Source organism: Mercenaria mercenaria, chromosome 14 (genome assembly GCF_021730395.1).
Source record: "Mercenaria mercenaria strain notata chromosome 14, MADL_Memer_1, whole genome shotgun sequence".
In the NCBI taxonomy this organism is placed as follows: domain Eukaryota; kingdom Metazoa; phylum Mollusca; class Bivalvia; order Venerida; family Veneridae; genus Mercenaria; species Mercenaria mercenaria.
The window spans coordinates 52,317,729-52,334,992 of record NC_069374.1 but is presented as its reverse complement, the minus strand read 5'-3'; the positions used below and the strand labels follow the sequence as shown (position 1 = coordinate 52,334,992).

The window sequence follows — 17,264 nt, the reverse complement described above, 5'->3', positions numbered from 1 at the left end:
AGTCGGTTTTTTCTTTTAAAAAACTTCCAGTTTCTTACTGAGTAGCACACTACACACTTATACTGTGTTTAGATGTGTATGTATTTAGTGTGCACTATCTGAACTATGTAGAAATGTTCCATTTTTCAAAAGGAATTTAGGTCTAGTATACATGTACCTTTAATCTAATATAAATGAAATAAGTGCATTGTACAGCATTTGGTTTTATAACAGAAAATGAAAACGCTATACGATTACAGGTGTATAATCATTTTCAAAATATGTAAACTTAATGTGTATCTAGAACTACATTCGTGATTATATGTTATGCTGGAACAGTCGGTTTTTTCTTTTAAAAAACTTCCAGTTTCTTACTGAGTAGCACACTACACACTTATACTGTGTTTAGATGTGTATGTATTTAGTGTGCACTATCTTGAACTATGTAGAAACTGTTCACATTTTCAAACATGGAATTTAGGTCTAGTATACATGTACCTTTAATCTAAATATAAATGAAATAAGTGCATTGTACAGCATTTGGTTTTATAACAGAAAATGAAAACGCTATACGATTACAGGTGTATAATCATTGAAAAAAATCACACTTAAAACTGACATTCCCCTGTATTCTCAAAGACCTTTTTATTAAAAATTAACCTTACTCTGATAGGCACCCTTTAAGCGGGTGATATTATGACTTAGTTTCGAAATAATGAAAAAGACAACAAAAGAAACACAAAACCCGGTATGGTGATTTTCTAGAGGAGGACTGAACATTTAAAGTTTACTTTCTCCTTGGGTTTGCCTTGAGAAAGCCGTCCGGTCGATGTTTCGTTCTTCCCAGCTGCTCGCCTGTGCCTGAGATAATGCCCTGAAATGACCAAAAGGACCTTTCACGAAAAACTATCATTAGAAAATGATACTATTTTACAATTCCTCACACTCAACACTTGCGCGTCAGAAAAAGATGAAACGAAACAATAAAAGTCATGCATCAAAACATCGCCCCAGATGTATCACCCAATTGACTTCCAAAATGCCTTAATAAGGTTCCAGGATATAATCCAGACGCCTGAACTAATGTAGTTAACCAGTCTCTAGTTTTTGCGGTGAGGGACATAATTTCTGACTTCTGTCAAAATTCATTGAGAACTGATGCTTTCCCGCTGTCTGATGATGTGGAAAATTCTTGAGCGATGGTACAAACCAATTTTACACAAAATGTGTTATGTCTTTATAAGTCTGGATGACTTATGCTGAAATGTTGAAGAAAAAAATAAGAAAAGTTAAGATGGGAAAATTCGAAACCAAGACACTTTTGTGACAGGTCTGTCCTAATCAAGTTACAAAATGCCATGAAAGAAGCGGATGAAGTTATATTTTAAAGCCAAACCAAGGCTAGGGCTTTATATAAACCTGTTTTAAGTTTTAAGAGGCGGGCTTACCTGCTACTATAGTTATAAGCATATTTCTGAAAATCATAGAATCCTTATTTTATTCCGTAATCACACCAAAAAAGATGTATATGCGCTAAAGAAAATAGTTCGATCATAAAGCAGTCTTAATTTAGACTATCTCCATTTAAGCTGACCAATTTAGATATGTGTACGTCCCAACTCCAGCCCTTTGTATGTTCCTGAATTATGTAAGGTCACATAGTTTCAAGTAATAAGTTCGGCTTAGATTTTAAGTATATGCGTGTATCCTTCCCATGTATTAGAAGCAGACACTTGAAGTGTTTGATTACTTTAACATTGGATTTGTTACAAACAGGCTGAACAAAATATATATATACATGTATATATCGGATACATATTTTAATACCGCAGTTTATTATTAATTTGTGGTGCAGTATGTGTTGATATTTCACTGTTAAGCTATTTTGTTCTAGTGAGACAGAATTTGTTCCCTGACAACTCGCCCCACCAGTCGTCTCAATGCTTTGATACTTCTTTAGAGTAAAAGCAGTTTCATGGTTACATCATAAACTAGTATTAAATATCCAATGATATTAAAATGGTTATGAACAGTTCATGTATATCTATCGCACTATAAAATTATGTTTTTTAATTTCATTTTATGATTATGTTGTTTTTTTTTTAACTTTATTTTACGATTATTTACCTTTAAGGAGAAGGCAGAGGTGTAGATCTTAGAATATTTTTAATAGCATGAACAGTTGTCCAACTCGTGACGTCATAGGGGAGGTAACTAGAGTCACAGACATAGACTATAACAAATTAACCAACCCTTATTTATTGCTGATAGTTCGAGATGTTCATCAAACAGAACTGCACTATATACTCGTATCATTTACTTTTATATTTCAAAGCTCATTTCCATTCTAAGATTGAAACTTTGATTTTCTGTTAGCCTTTGATGAAAGGTTATTAATTTCAAAAACCATCAAGTGATAATGTCTTTCACAGACAGTTTTTGTTATTTTCGCTCCCAAATATCAAACAAGATGTAATAATGCGATATGTAATACAAGTGTAATAAAACATCTCGCTCTTAATAATTCCTGGATATTTCAATAAAATGATATGTTTGAAATGTTAGCTCGGAGTGATTGCGTAATTAATGAAGAATTTTACACTCAAGTTCCTCCTCTGTATCTTTGTTTCGTGTAGAAATTTCAAGTATATAGGTGAAGAATTCTGTAAGGCTGTAAGTCTTAATCGGAGTATGATGTATGGGATAGATAAGTTTAAACTAAATTTTGAGCTTACAGAATAAATAAAATACGAAATCTCTCTATTTTCAGTCTATAGAAAAAAAATGATATTCTTCGTCTAGAAAAAGCAGAGGCAAATACTACATATTCACTCATTTTATTAATTTACTCCACACATGTTCAGATTTATATACAAAATAAAATGATCATTAAAATTTCGTTTTCATGCGCGACTTTCTTTGCCCCTTTGAGGACTTCTTATGAAAGTTGCTGTTGACAAATAAATTGATTCTATACTGACGTTTAAGGTGGAATTCGAAGAAAGACAAAATATTTCTTAACATAGAACTGACACATGGCATGTTTGAAGGCTTTAAATCATCGACAAACTATTTCTCATGTCTGTAAAACTGAAGAGATAAGTTTTGGCAGGCGAAGATCGGAATATTACTTTTTTTTTTTTATCTTTTACAGGTTTACGTAATTATTGTATTATCCATAATTTCGATATCTCAAAGAAAGCAATAAGTGAGTTTTAATGAATATCTAAGCATTGAAGTGAGTCTTCGATAAATCATATTTTCTGCGGTCCTTTAATAAATTCCAGATAGCATTAATAGTATTTAAAGATTTTTTTGCAGCTTGGTTTTGGAAATACATTTATAAGTGAGTGTTCGCTGAGCAGGTGTTGGGGGATATCATTATTTCTTCTTGACTGAAGTCATATTCAAATAAAATAAGGAATTCGATAAAAATGTTTTCGATTCATTTTGCAAGGTACAAGGGAGACGTAACCGTTAACTCATTATAATTATATTCATTCACCAATGCTGGTAAAGCTTGCATAATACCTCAACATACGTCTAAATGCATGGTATTGAGCAAAAACGAAAAATTCAGATTTCATCATAGTTTTGAAATCTTTTAACGTCTTGTTCTCTTCTTCACTTCTTGATAAGAGAAAATGTTTCATATGGTAAAACACATATCTGGGAAATAAGCTAGTAAAAGAACAGTTTTCGTTTCTTTGTACTTGCTAACTATATATTCCTTCGTAAAGTGGCTAGAAGCAATGGTTCGATAACCATATGTTGCCATTGTTAACTGTTTCGTCGAAACAAAGAAAACAAAAGGTAACATCATTAGACAAAACGATCCGATATATTTTCTATCATTCCTTCATATTTAAACGTTGTGTATTGTATAAAATTGTGTTCTGCACTCGTACAGTTTTTGAAAATGCGTTGATAACAGATGGTAACATATTTTAGCCTGCCGTAGGGAATTCAAGGAAACTTGTGTATTATATCTAGACAGATTTTTCTGAAGTTTCAAAAGCTCGTTTTTAATTTACGTACATGTATAATGTAATACATCAAGAAAAATTCTGCAGAAATTGTGAAAACTCGTGTTAGCTCCCTTATCATGCTGGACACGATTGATTCTGCTTTTGCGACCAGTGTAGTCCGTGCAGTCTGATCATGATCTGCACTGTTCGCCATTCAGTCAGTATCATTTTGGTAATCATCCCTTTTAACAGTTAATGGTGTTGTCTAAATTGAAAGACTGACAAGCTATTATAGAAATTTAGCAGGGTAAGAGATATACTAAGCTCGTTTGAACTTGGGACAGGAAACCCATGAAAATGTGTCCCGTCCAGACAGTGATAATAATAACTAATACATCAGTCTATCCCGTTTATCAATTCACGTTTACAATTGTTGAAAGAAGACATTTTTTGTTTCCTTTTTAGCTCACCTGAGCAATGCTCAGGTGAGTTTTTCTGATCGCTCGATGTCCGGTGTCCGTCGTCCGTCGTCTGTCGTCTGTCGTCTGTCAACATTTAGCTTGTGTATGCGATAGAGGCTGTATTTTTCAATTAATCTTCATGAATATTGGTCAGAATGATAACCTTGATGAAATCTAGGCCGAGTTCGAAAATGGGTCATCTCAGGTCAAAAACTAGGTCACTAGGTCAAATCAAAGAAAAACCTTGTGTATGCGATAGAGACTGTATTTTTCATTTAATCTTCATGAATATTGGTCAGAATGATAACTTTGATGAAATCTAGGCCGAGTTCGAAAATGGGTCATCTAGGGTCAAAAACTAGGTCACTAGGTCAAATCAAAGAAAAACCTTGTGTATGCGATAGAGGTGGTATTTTTCAATTAATCTTCATGAATATTGGTCAGAATGATAACCTTGATAAAATCTAAGCCGAGTTCAAAAATGGGTTATCTCGGGTCAAAAACTAGGTCACTAGGTCAAATCAAAGAAAAACCTTGTGTATGCGATAGAGGCTGTATTTTTCAATTCTTCTTCATGAATATTGGTCAGAATGATAACCTTGATGAAATCTAGGCCGAGTTCGAAAATGGGTCATCTCGGGTCAAAAACTAGGTCACTAGGTCAAATAAAAAAAACCTTGTGTATGCGATAGAGGCTGTATTTTTTTAATTGATCTTCATGAATTTTGGTCAGAATGATTGCCTTGATGAAATCTAGGCCGAGTTCGAAAATGGGTCATCTCGGGTTAAAAACTAGGTCACTAGGTCAAATCAAAGAAAAACCTTGTGTATGCGATAGAGGCGGTATTTTTCAATTGATCTTCATGAATTTTGGTCAGAATGATTGCCTTGATGAAATCTAGGCCGAGTTCGAAAATGGGTCATCTGGGGTCAAAAACTAGGTCACTAGGTCATATCACGTAAAAACCTTGTGTATGCGATAGAGGCTGTATTTTTCAAGTGATCTTCATGAATTTTGGTCAGAATGATTACCTTGATGAAATTTAGACCAAGTTCGAAAATGGGTCATCTGGGGTCAAAAACTAGGTCACTAGGTCAAATCAAAGAAAAACCTTGTGTATGCAATAGAGGCTGTATTTTTCAACTGATCTTCATGAAATTTAGCCAGAATGATTACCTTGATAAAATTTAGGCTGATTTCGAAAAGGGTCATCTGGGGTCAAAAACTAGGTCACTAGGTCAAATCGAAGAAAAACATTGTGTATGCAATAGAGGATGTATTTTTCAATTGATCTTCATGAAATTTGGTCAGAGTGATTGCCTTGATGAAAACTAGGTCGGTTTTGAATATGGGTTATCTGAGGTCAAAAACTAGGTCACTAGGTCAAATTAAAGAAAAATCTTGTGTATGCGATAGAGACTGTTTTTTTTTCAGTTGATATTTATGAAATTTGGTCAGGTTGATTGCCTTAATGAAATCTAGGTCGAATTTGAATATGGGTCATCTGAGGTCAAAAACTAGGTCACTTGGTCAAATCAAAGAAAAAACTTCTGTATGTGATAGAGGCTGTATTTTTCAGTTGATCTTCATGAATTTTGGTCAGAATGATTGCCTTGATAAAATCTAGGTCGAGTTTGGGTCATCTAGGGTCAAAAACTAGGTCATATCTAAGAAAATGCTTGTTTTATCGCAAGAGACCAATTTTTTAGTCCAATCTTAATGAATATTGGTCAGAATATTTGTTTCCATGAAATCACTAGGTCAAACATGTTTTACACTGTTATGGAGTGTTTCTTAGGTGAGCGACCTAGGGCCATCTTGGCCCTCTTGTTTAAAGCTTTACTTAGTCGGACCATAACTTTGACGTGCATGAAGCAGTCTTGTTTATATTTGGCATGAATGTTAAGCTAAATGAGAAGGAGTGTCATGTGTAAACCCCATTTTTCTATTTAAAAGGTCATGGTCACAGTTGGAGGTCATATGTAAAATTGAAGAATGAGTTTGTCCGGAGCATTTCTTCTTAATGCATGGTGGGATTTTGATGTAACTTGGCATGAATGTTCACCATTATGAGACGGAGTGTCATGCGCAAGAAGCAGGTCCCTAGGTCTAAGGTCAAGGTCACACTTAGAGGTCGAAGCTCAGGTACAAGAATGACTTTGTCCGGAGCATTTCCTTTTCATGCATAGAGTGATTTTGATTTTGTTCACCATCATGAGACGGAGTGTCATGCACAAGAACGTAGAATAACTTTCCTTTGTTGTTACTTTAAATAGTTTATATTGTAACTTTTTTATTACTGGTCATATGGAAAAACCAAGACCATTTTTATGTAGTACAGCATGCATGTTACATCCAGTTTTGAGGTGTATTATGACATATCTCTACTGGTAAGGATTTTTGTATGGACTTAGATTTCTTTTGCACTCCCAGACCTTTTGACAGCTGACGGGCTGGACATGTTGCCCAAGGACATCTTGTTTTAATGTACGTGCTACTCTCATCATTTTCTATCTTATCTTTATGGTTATTCATGAGAAAATTCTCAAGCAATTTTAAGACACAGTGCAATTTGTCTTTATCATAAAAAGTCCTTTGACTTGGTACACGTAATGTACATTTAAATACGCCGCAAAACTTTGAAAAAAAAATCAAAATTAGGAATCGGTCTAATAGTATCACCACGGCAAAAAGTCGAACTTCTCACCGTTTTATCAATAAAACAGTTTGTTAAAAACGCTCTCTTCCAGTGTTCTCCAAATCATCCAAATCTTATGGTGCCTAGATTTTTCATTAGTCCTGATTATCTTCTACCACCTCTCGTAAACCATCGTCAGTTCAGAAATTTATAACCCTATCTTTCTGATGGATGCACGTTTTCAACATGGCTTTAACCTCTTCAAGTATACGATAAGCAAATTCATATAAACATTTCCCCCTATAACGATTGATAAATTAACTCTTAAAATAGACAAAACAAGCAGTTGATATAGATATGCACGGGTCAAGGGGGGTTAGTAGCGGTCAAGCACGTGCTAAGAAACTCATAATGAATGATTTTATTACGATTGATATAAATCATCGTGTTGATTGTTTATATGATTATTGGAATGAATGGTAATATTTACCTACTTCCGGATAATAAGATAGTGTCTTGTTTTGATTTTATAGGAGATGTAAAGTGTCTGTATTTTCGGACAGTATGCCAATATAATGTTACATTCATTTTAATATTATGTAAATATTACAAAATTTAGATATGTACTTCCATTTTGAAAAGAAACAGAAGGAAAATAAATATACATATGACTGTAAAAAACTGACAGATTATGTTGTATTAGCTGTTTTGTAATCGGTCAAAATTTGTAATTACCTCCCTTTATTGATTAATAACAGAACGAAGTAGCATCTAGATAGTCTCTAATGCAATTAAAGGCGTGTATCGTTTATTTATTTGCTACATTCGCCATATTATTTATTATGATATGTAAAAGTTATGGTAATCACAGGTTAGCATTACTTGTCTACATATTTAAGACCCACAAAACATTCCTATTTTATTAATGCTGGAATAGGTGTGCGTTAACTAAATATTTGCAAAGATCTTAAATTGAGTAATTGATATAAACTCTTTTCTTAGATCATGTCTCTATTTTAAAAAAAGTAAGAAAATTTGGTGCGCCAACGTAACGAAAGTTCTGCATTTTGATACTATTTTTCTTTTTTTTTTTTTTTTTTTTGTAAATTTTGCTTTCCTCCTTAGAACATAAATATAAACACTATGGGGCTTTAATAACCAATTAAGAAAATGTTATTTCCGTGGCGTCAGCTGTTTTCTGTATCTATTTCCACGTTAACGAGAACGGTAACAAAATGAGACGCCAGATCACGTCTCCAGGGAAACGACGCGTTACCAAGGAGTCGTTTATCATCCGGCTTTTTAAGAAAATGCGGGGAAATATCGATAATTATGATGTCTTGTGACCAGAGATGGATGTATCATGGTAATAGAAACGCTTGATAGAGGAAGAAATGTTTCCCATGTTGCATTGTTTGTCAATAACAACACTTCATCGTACGAGAGACAATGGTTGTTATTGCTAATCGATATTGTCTTATAATTGTGGAACTTAAGTGGTTACAACACTAATTTGTATCTATCTAATGTCTTGAAAGCCTGAAAATAGAAAATGTTATAAGTAAGTACCGGGAAATTGATGAATTAGGAATAGGTGTACATCACATCAACCTGATCTTGTTCAATGAAACGCTTACATTATCTATAACACCTGCAGTTCTATGGTTTAATTTGGCAGAAAAAAGATAAAAAAAAAAAAATCAAGGGCTTTCGTAAACGCATTATTTTTTATGATGTGTTCCAGCGATATATTATTCTTTAAAATGGCGATGATTTAGTTTGGTAGCTACATTTTAAATTGTCCAAAACTTCCGTGCCAGTGTGTCTTGTTTTTTCTTTACTTAATACGTTATTTTGCTAAAAGATAAATCTGTTATCACCTTGTCAGCCTTTTGTAATAATAACAACAACATTGTAATACAACAAAACAGTTACCTTGTGCGTATTAAAGAGAATGTATGATAGTATTGTTAAGTTTTCTATGTCAAACTTTAAAATGAAAAAAATAATTGAAACAAAATAAAGCCACATTCGCCGACCTTGGAAAACTTATAAATGTTTATATACAGCTCAGTTATTAAAAATGAAAATGTTTGCCTTGCAAATCGATAGGCATTCAAACATTGATCAATTCACATATCTTAAGTAGTATTTATATTTTCATACAATATTTGCCTTCAGAAAAAATGTTCTTTTATTTTGTAAAGTTATCAAATTTCAGTAAAATGCCGTTTCTTGTCGAAATGTCAATAAGTATATTGACACAGGGAATTGTATGTGTAAGGAAAAAGTCTTTTTAACAAATTTTAACCAATTTTAAGTATATTTACCTGCCCATTTATACTTGAAATTACAATTGAGCTAATTGTGATGTCACAATTATGAACTGTTTAAAGAAGCGTGCCAGTTCGTTAGTGAATACCAAAGTCTAGAATTATTTGAAGAAAAGATCATTTAATTTATTTCATAGATAGTTACCATTCTGATTGTTGTGTATTGTGTTTTGCGGATTCGTTAAGGAATTTTTAAAAGGTATATAAAATTTGCTTCAACATTTGTTATGTGTTGTTGTTTTTTTTTTTATGAATAAAAATATAGATTTTGTATGCATAAACTAGAAAAACGTTTTGACTTCTAGATACGATTAATTTATTCTCTTGTTTTAATTTTTTGGCCAATATGTCAATATGAAATGTGCAGTTAGGGGTTTGATGTATTTTCTGGATGCATTTTTGCAGGTAAGGGTCTTTAATGTCTTTTAGGTAGATGATACCAGTCACTGGTGTTCTGTAAGGAGCAAGTAAGTCTGACTGTTCTTTTTAGCTTTGATTGATATAGAGACATTGCGGGGAGCTCAATACTTTGAATCCCGTATTCCAATAACAGTTATTGTACGTTTATGACCATTTCTTCAAGTGTTGTAAATAAATGTAAAGGTAAATTCACTTTGACTGGTATGACCTTTTTCATTATTGTACATATTTGCGGATATTCGTTGTCACTATATAAACTACTTTTTGCCGAAAGTCTTATTTTTTTCTGTGTGTGTATTTGCCAATTTCCTGCACATGCTAGAATTATGCCGATAAATTTACGCGACTTCATTATATTTAAATTTAGAAAAGTGATTTAGGCTTGTAATAACGCTAGACCTTCAAACTTTCAAACCATATTTTAAACATGTTTACGCAGCTGATATAAAAAACTACTGAGCCTGTCCAATTCTTCTTCTTTTTTTCGTATTGTTTTCTGCGTAACGCGTGACATTTTGCGGGTAGTATAGTTTAATAACAAGGGACTTGTATGCCGTTATCACGAAATGAGATAGAAAACACGATCATGTTTGCAATTTTAAACGTATTTTATGTATATCTGATATGTCGCAGCAATTGAAGCATTAAAACTGTGATAGTTTAGCCAAATGCCTTGAAATTATGAAATAAAATGAGAACATCCGCTTTAGATAATACAGTCGTGAACTTTTTTGTGTTTTCAAGTGACTCACGCGAGGATTGAAGTAAAATGGATTGTGAATACAAGTGTATAACAAAGGAATGAACTGATGAGCTTTATCAGATATCCGATTTTAAACTGTTTGTGTTTTAAAATATTCAAAACACGGATTTACACAGGGTTTAACAAAGCAAATCGCCCAGTATTACAATTTTCATCTACCCATTGAACAAAAGACTCTTATCCCATTTAATTGTGTAGACGGAGGAATTTACACAGACAATATCACAAGGTAACTAGTTTCGCTTTCGTATGAGATACTTTTATACAGATGAACTTGTGTGACGTGAATCCAGCTTGCCATTTTGAAAAGTTAGAAGTTATAAGGGAGCAGGTGTGGGCATAGTAAAAAAAATCCATTTCGACTTTCAGTTTTATTTCGTAGTCAATTGATTTACAAAAAAGTGTTTCTTTATTTAAGTCACAATTGTATATACATTCTACGCAATTTCTAAAATAAAAGTACAATGTCATTTGAATTATAGGGTACTAAGAACGTGTGTTATACAACACCGGGACAATGTAGCTTAGTGCACCAGTGTGTGTCTGATATCTGGTATTTCTTTTCAAGTTTTTTAACATATTCTAAAGAAAATTCTTTTAGTGGAAAACCACCTGTGCTAGGCCTTCTCCTTTGTTTTCATAAACTATACCTATTATGTCCTGTAAGATATGGTACAGATACGCTAAACTGCGAGATTCAAACTTTCAGCTAGTCTGTGGTTAGACCCCGTGTTTTTTTTCACAGGAGATAACTCTTGAGGCTATTCAAATTTTGCGTAATTATGTCCCTTCACTTCTCAAACTATTAGATAATCAGAGCCAAGAGAGATCGGTTTAGAAAATATGAGAAATGGTTGAAAAAAACATACAAAAAAGACTTCCTATCTGATAGCTAGGCTAACTTTCAGCGTGTTTATGTGCACTAGTTTCAACCCGATAACTAATTATGAACAGGTTTCACTCTGAAACTGGTTTCCAAACTCAGAGTTATTTTATGAACACAGAATGTATCCAGTAGCTCTTTTCTTGTGCCAGAAAATTTCACTTTAATAATCGGGTCGCACGAACTTCACGTGCTTTGAAGAAACAACATTAATCAGCGATAACAATCTTTTCTATGTTTGTTTCCATTTCCAATTGCAGCAACCACCATCAGATCGATATGCGTTTGTCAAACATGCAAAAGTTCCCTTATCTTGTACCATACCATCATTAAATGTCTGCATTATTTATAAAATACGTCAAATCTTAAACTTTATCTTTAATCTATGGAAACAATTTTCTAATCTATAGCGGAGTAATGACTTATACTGGCTAAAGACGATAAGACAGGGTGTATGTAGGAGATTCAATTTTATCCGTGAAATGAGTTTTACCTTTACCTAGATGCTTGATAAAATCTAATTTGTTTGTCTAGGTATTTATATATCTCGTACATTCTGAGAATATATGTGTACCTGATTCTCATAGATTGATGCTATTCTGATTTTTTTCTGTTCCTATTTACCAACTATTATCACAGAGATGTAGGAGATCTTGAAATAAGATGCGTGTAGGGTTATAATTTTGAGTTAATAATAGTTTATATCATCAACATCTGCATCAGCAGCGGCAGCAGAAGAATCATCACTATCCGCTGCATTACTAGTAGCAGCACCACCAACATCAGCAGCATCTTTGTCAACTATTTTATTAGTCATTAACATCGGTATCATTGTCATCATTATCATCATCGTCGTCGTCACTTACACCATCATCATCATCGTCATTTTCCACGTAATCGCCATCTACATGATTATACAAACCAGCATTAGCATCTTAATCGACGTCAACGTTAACAACAGCAACAACAAAAAATATCTGACAGTTCCGAAACTTTATGCACAAATCTTTTTTTCCTGTAACTCGGTTGATTAGGTGTTATTTCACAGACAATTAATCATTGCAAAGCATCTGTACCAATTTGCATTCAAACTCATAACAAACTCCTTTCTAAACATTATTTGCAGATATTACAGTTCCTATAGACCAGATTTGGAATAAATATATCTAAACAACTTCCGACTAAGCATCTATATTTGAGAAACATCTATTAGGCTATATACCTGAAAAAAAATGCTCATTTGGTGTCATATAGAAATTTAGCTACTTCAGATGCACTTTGTTTCATAAATTGTTTACAGTTCTCAGATTTTCACTCCGTCGTAGACCTATTTTCCACAAGATATCCATGCATTTGCTTTAAGAAAACGAAAAGAAAAAGGGGTGTTGAATAGTATGCAGTGAAATGCAAGTCAACTGAAGTCAGGTTCCCACATATTGCCGCATTTCAGAAAGCGGTCCGCAGAATAAACACCCTACTTTCGTTTTCAAGTAAACAACTCGAAAACATGCGAATATTAGAATGAAAAGTGTCCTATTTTATGCAAAATTCATTCCAAGAGTGAAATAATGCCCATTTGGCCCCCGATTTACACGCAAATGCGCGAACATGGAAAAATTAGGATCTATTTATTAGGGACTTCTTTTTTACACCACAGAAGCACATTTTTGACCGAATTACTACAATATAACCTTTAGGTTATGCCCCTTACCTTCTCAAACACACAATGTAAATGCCAAAAAGTAAAAATTTGGAAAATATCAAAAATATCTAGTTGTTAGCCAGACTTGACTGAAAGCAGGTGGAGTTGCATCCCCTGTTTGCGAACTTTATATATATTAAATAATTTGTGCATGAAAACCAAATTTTATTTGACTCGTTTGTGAAGCACTTTGTTCAATGAGAATGAATTGTTAACCCTTATCATGCTAGACACGATTGATTCTGCCTTGCGATCAGTGTAGATCATGATCAGCCTGCACATCCGTGCAGTCTGATCAAGATGTGCACTGTTCGCCATTCAGTCAGTATCTTTTTTGGTAAGCACACCTTTTAACAGTTAATGATACTGTCCAAATTGAAAGATGGACACGTTCATCATAGAAATTTAGCTGCGTATTGTGTTCATATAAAAAAAAAATCCAACGCAGCCACGCAAAGTATGGCAGTTGATAGCTTAACTGAACCAATTTGTTTTACATCTGTTCATCTGAAGATTGTCTTTTTACTTTTCTTGGATCGATTTTGAAGCATAGACCGACAAATACATTTAACCTAAGTTGTTATTTGTTTCTACGTTAATGGCCCGTCTCGTACTCCATTAATTATTAAAATGACATAATAGCGCAACATATACCGCAGTTAGTATAATTAAAAAGTAAACAGAAAAACTAGTAATACACCGACTGAGAAGTTAATTGATTAATAATTAAAATGGACAAAATATTCATGACAAAAGCGAAAACATCAATATGCACTGCAGTAATATAGGTCATAATATACAATTTATGATTGTAAACATGAGAATATTAACTATAAATACACCGACACTTAGTAAAATTCGTGTTACAATCGACTTACAGTGAGAATAAAATACTACAAAATAGACGCTCGATCTAAAAACAAAAGATACAAATGTAGTCAATCTGACCTTAGTTCTCCGCACTCTCAGTAATATAGGCCATCTAATATACAATTTTCTGAGTTGTGATGGTGAAATATTCAGTACTTATATAATATACAGTATAATGTTCTTTACAACACCTTCGATGAGCAAATATATTCACATAGCGGCCGATTAGAAAACAAAAATCTATGAACATTAACTCCCCAGATCAACTACCATTTTTAAGGTTCTCCTTTGGTGATCACTCGAGTACGCCATTTTGTGCATCCGTATATTTTTAGCTCACCTGAGCACAAAGTGCTCAAAGGTGAGCTTTTGTGATCGCCCTATGTCCGTCGTCCGTCGCCGTCCATCTGTCCGTCGTCTGTCGTCAACAATTTGACTGTTAACACTCTAGAGGTCACAATTTTGGCACAATCTTGATGAAACTTGGTCAGAATGGTACCCTTAATAAAATCTTTGATGAGTTCGATATTAGGTCATCTGGGGTCAAACACTAGGTCACCAGGTCAAATTAAAGGAAAAACTTGTTAACACTCTAGAGGTCACAATTTCTGCCCAATCTAAATGACTTGGTGATCTTTAGGTCAATAGGTCAGGTGAGCGATACAGGGCCTTCATTACCCTCTTGTTTTGGTAACTAACGTTCTTAAAATTAAGTTTCTGAACCTAACAATTCGTTCCTAAATGATAAATGTGTTTGGCGCTGTCCTTCAGATCTGAGGTTTGTAGTTCGAATCACACTTTTGTCTCTCTCTCCCTCTTTCTCTTTCTCTCTATCCCCCTCTCCCTCTCTCGCTCAAAGACAAACAGATTTCTTCCCGTAGCATATTGAGATTGATATAAGCGGCTGACTTTCTTCACATTGGAACTGAAAATAAATAAGCATGAAGTAAACAAAATAAAGTAGATATAAACTTAATTCGCCTGAAGATGTCTGCTGTTTTCTCTCAGAACTGATAGGTATCATCATAGTTAGGTTAGTGGAGAGAAAAGTCTCAAATTGATCGCCGCTTGTGAAGTTAACGCACCGTGATGAAAATCTTTCCACTCTACCAGCTGATCAATATATTACAGTACTTCACGAAAGTACTGCTACAGCATGTACAAAAGGTCATTTACAGACTTCTGTGAATGCAACCACCAGGAAGCAAAGACTTCTCTTAAAAGGCAGAAGAATTTTCAAATTCTCGTATATTAATCTCTGTAAGAGTCTCTGTAAAACAAACATATTTTAGAGATTTCCCGGCAGTAACACTTGCTCCTAGATTGCGTTAAGTCATTTTTAATTTTTATGATTCAATGTGGTGAAGTCTAGAATAGACCGACTTTTGACTCTATGAAATTGAATTGAACAAAAAAGGACAAAATGTAGAAATATATTTATTATCAGTCTACTGGCTAGTCTACCAGGTAGTGTTTATCCTCGAGACGTTGCATTGTACCAGTGTGCCTGTGACAACCCTGAAATGGGAGGTATCAGGCGGTTTTTATCCACTGAAAGACCTGGAAAGCAATTATATTTGACTGTACTGTCGGCGTTATTAAAACCCCAGTTTTTAGAATTTTCTTCGTTGAGCCGTGCATATGCGATTCTTTTTTTTTCTAACGAAATTACTCCTCTTTGGTTTTAAGTTTAAAGCTATTGCTCGAATCCTACAAGAAATCAAATTCGACCGTGGCCTCCGTTAGGCCCTTTACCAGACGGGAGTAATTGCTCGTGGTGATCGATACTAACTACAAAGATGTGAAAACTTTCTCTGCAGATGAATTTCAAGTTATGTAACATAAGGTCATAATTAGTCTGAAGAAATAGAAACCTAACGGTGCCATTGCACATTCTACTTGAGCTTGCCTGAAGTGTTTGTCACAATTATACTGCTGCCGTAGACAGTGTGCGGTGCCTATAGTCACTTCAAATGCACTTCAACCAGACTAAATACTCGTGAAGAACGTGTAGGGAGCAACTTCTCATTGATAATGTATTGACGTCTGCTGTCTCCATTTTCGTTTCCTGAAAGTAAGAGTATATTGCTCTGGCATTTTTTTTAGTTATCTATGTATATAACAGCTCGCGCACCCTATTGTGATTGTGCAAAACTCTTCATACATTTATACACTGGGACCCCGTTATAACGCTGTCATCGGGGTCCAAGGTTCGAGACCCGCGGATCTAGCGGGGTTAAATTTATAACGCGGGTTGATCGTATCAGGGTAAATGCAATACCCCACCCATCGGTAATGTATTAGACGTATTTTGGACGCTGTTTTATGTTAATAAGAAATAAGAATCGTATAAACGGGACATTTATTTACCTTAAATGCTACTGAAAAATACATTTAGAGAATTATAACGCTGTGTCATCTTCTCATTTTGTCGTGATTCTAAAAGAAAGTTGAAATTGTTTATCCCGGAAGTAAACATGTATAACGCTGTGTGAGGAATGCGCTGTCATGAGAATTACATACGCACTGCAATTGCAGTGGGGGTTTATGTAACTAAAAGAGAAAAAACGCGGACAGTCTTAAAAAAATAATTTTGAATACATGAAGAAAATCGATAAATAAGATAGAAAATTGTTAAATCGCCGTCGTTAATATACGATATTAAAAAGGGAGAACATTCTCAATATGGCTTTCAGTGCGTCGAATCTTCGCAAATTCCGACGAACCGAGAATGATCATTATGAAAAACGGCTGCATTTTATTACAAAACTGAGCCTGTTGTTCGGTTTTTATTCACTCGAGTGTTAATGTCATCCACTTAATTGGTGCAAACTTAAACGGTTTGATAGTTGACTGACCGATCTTCCACGCTTGTTAATGCAAACAATCTAATTTTGACACGGTACTGATTGCCTAATTGTCACAGGTCTACATGTATTGAAACTTTAACAAAGGCGATACGCAAACAAGTAAGCTAGCAGACGATTATTGATTAAAATCAATAATCGTCACAGTTGTCATGGAAAGTTGTTGATGTACACGTACATGTAGTTTTAACGCTGGTTATGATCAAATTAAATAACATCCGCGGATTTTTTTTTTTTTTTTTTTTTTTTTTTTTGATTTTTGATTTTTTTTACCCTCTAAAATTTGGGAGCCAAGACAATACAGCGTTATAACGAATACCGCGGTATATCGAGAAGCGTTATAACGGGTTTCGAGTGTATCGAGTTTTATTTTTTACAA

At 34.1% G+C, this 17,264-nt stretch overlaps 1 protein-coding gene across 3 annotated transcripts in view; it reads left to right on the top strand.

Moving 5' to 3' along the window:
• The window catches only part of LOC123527594 (uncharacterized), an 86,765-nt gene that overhangs the window by 10,746 nt on the left and 58,755 nt on the right, over positions 1 to 17,264 (top strand). Inside the window, exon 1 of one of the 3 annotated variants that reach the window (XM_045307178.2) lies at positions 10,418 to 10,792. The exons of the other annotated variants lie outside the window; for them this stretch is intronic. The gene's annotated coding sequence lies outside the window, so the exon portion shown is untranslated. Of the gene's footprint in view, positions 1 to 10,417; positions 10,793 to 17,264 lie in introns of those variants that run through there. 3 annotated transcript variants of the gene reach the window in all.